Source organism: Lathamus discolor, unplaced genomic scaffold (genome assembly GCF_037157495.1).
Source record: "Lathamus discolor isolate bLatDis1 unplaced genomic scaffold, bLatDis1.hap1 Scaffold_78, whole genome shotgun sequence".
Taxonomy (NCBI): Eukaryota; Metazoa; Chordata; class Aves; order Psittaciformes; family Psittacidae; genus Lathamus; species Lathamus discolor.
The window spans coordinates 237,543-240,042 of NW_027069390.1; positions in this window are offsets into that span (position 1 = coordinate 237,543).

A 2,500-nucleotide genomic window follows, 5' to 3' on the forward strand; every position below is an offset into this window, starting at 1 on the left:
AGACTCTGGCATGCTAACTAGTTACGCGACCCCCGAGCGGTCGGCGTCCAACTTCTTAGAGGGACAAGTGGCGTTCAGCCACCCGAGATTGAGCAATAACAGGTCTGTGATGCCCTTAGATGTCCGGGGCCGCACGCGCGCTACACTGACTGGCTCAGCTTGTGCCTACCCTCCGCCGGCAGGCGCGGGTAACCCGTTGAACCCCATTCGTGATGGGGATCGGGGATTGCAATTCTTCCCCGTGAACGAGGAATTCCCAGTAAGTGCGGGTCATAAGCTCGCGTTGATTAAGTCCCTGCCCTTTGTACACACCGCCCGTCGCTACTACCGATTGGATGGTTTAGTGAGGTCCTCGGATCGGCCCCGGCGGGGTCGGCCACGGCCCTGCCGGAGCGTCGAGAAGACGGTCGAACTTGACTATCTAGAGGAAGTAAAAGTCGTAACAAGGTTTCCGTAGGTGAACCTGCGGAAGGATCATTACCGGGAGGGGGCTGGTGCGCGCGCCGGGCGTCCGGCCGCGCGCAGCTCGACTCGACCCCGCCTCGCGTCGCGCGCCGAGGGGGTCCCCGCGGGGGGGCCCCGGGCGCGGCGCGGGCTTCCCGTTCCCGCTCAATTCCCCCCACTACCGTCGCAGCCTCCGGGCACACCCGCGCGCCCTACGCGAGACGAGGCGCAAGGGTTCGGGGGGGGTGCCCACCCCCCCGCTGCGGGGGGCGGGGCACCCGGGCGCGCGCGCGTGCGCGCGGCGGCGGGGCCGCGACGGCGGCGGGCGCGGTGGGTGCGCGCTACCGCGCGCGAGGCCTCCGCGATCCTCCTCTCCCCGCCTCGGTTCCCCCCTCTCTGGAGGCAGAAAATGCCGGGGGGGGGGGCGGTCCCGAGCGTGGGGGAAGAAAAGAGGGGGGCTCTCGCGGGGGCCCTCGGGCGCGGTCCTCGCGCGCGCCTGGCCCGCCCGCCGCTACCGCGGCCGGCGCCGGTCCGCCGCCGGGTCCGCCTTCCCGATCCGGGCTGGCGGCCCCGAGCCCCGTCTCTCCTCCCGGGCGCGGCGCCGGGCTACTGAGGGAAACCCCGGGCCCCGGGCTTTAAGGAGGACGGAGGTGGTGGCGGCGGACGTCGGGCGCGCCCCTGCGGGCGGACGCTCCCCCGCCGGCGGCAGCCGGGGGAGGCACCCCCGCGGGGCCTTCGGGTCGTTTCCCTCACCCCAGGGCCAGGTACCTAGCGTCCGCGCTCGCGCGGTCGTCCGTCCGTCCCCGGCGCGGGGACGGCGGAGGCCGCGGAGCCGGGCGGGGGTTTAAAGACTCGGGCGGCTCGGTGTCCACTCGGCGGGGCGGGTGCCGGGTGCGTGGCGGCGGCGCTCTCAGGGGCTGGGGAGTCTCTCTCCTGCGGAAGCCCCTGGGTGGGAAGGGCCGGCGCCCGCGCTCGCTCCCGCCGCCGCCGGGCAGCCGCGCCGGGGAGGGGGTACCGCTGCCCCCCCCTCTCCGCGGTCCGGTCTCGTTGGAAGAGAGCCGCGGCGCGGGCGGCCGCTGTCGTCCCGCCCGCCTCGAGCGGACGACCCCCCCGGCGAGAGCGCGGGCTCACCGCCGCCGGGGGGGGTTGGCGAGTTCCCTGCGCACGGCGGGGTCTCGCTCGGGCGACCGTCGGGTCGCCGCGCCTCAGTCCCGGCCGTCTGCCGCAGCGCGGCGCCGCGCTCGCGCTCCGGCGCGCTCCGTTTCTCGGCGCCGTCCGGCCGGAGCCTTCGGCGGTCCCCCGCTGCCGGCGATGTCGGCACCCCGGCCCGCCGGCGGCTGGCGCTGTGCCGCCGCGCCGCTCCGCGCGCCGGTCGTCCCGGAGGGTGCCCGCCACCGGTCGGTCGCGGCCGTCCCGGCCCGGGCCTCGTCCGTCGTCGCTGTTGCCCTGCTGCACTCCCCCGGCCGAGCCGGGCAAGGAGAAGGGGGTTCGGGCAGGCAGCCAGGGGGCGGCTGACCTCTCGGTCTCCGCGTGGAAACGGGGAGAGCGAGCGCTGCCCTCCCCCCTCGGCTCAGCGCCGCCTGCCTTCGTTGCCCCGGCCCGTGCCTCGCGGCGAGGAGCGGAGGGTGACAGGCGGCGACGGCGGCGGATCCGCGGGAGGGCGGTCGGCCAGGCGCGGTCGGACGGGTGCCGTCCGGCGGCCCCGCGGGCGGTGGAGGCCCCGCGCCAGCCGGGGGCGGGGCGGCTCCGGCGGTGGCCGCTTCTCCGGCGCAGCGGTGTTGGAGCCGCGGAGGTTCCGGCGGGGCGAGCGCCCGGGGCCTCGGGGGCGGGGGCGCGCGCGCCGGCTTGCCGTCAGGCGGCGGAAGGCGCGCGCGGGTCCGGTGGGGCGCCCCGCTGCCGCTCCCGCCGAGCGGGCGGCAGCATCCGTGTCCCGAGCTGACGAGGCGGGCGGGCGGCGCGGGCGGCCGCGCCGCCGCCTCCGTGCGAAGACCGTGCCGAGCCCGGGCGCCTGGGCCGCCTCCGAAGCGAGCAAGGTGCGTTTCCCAGGTGTGGGTCG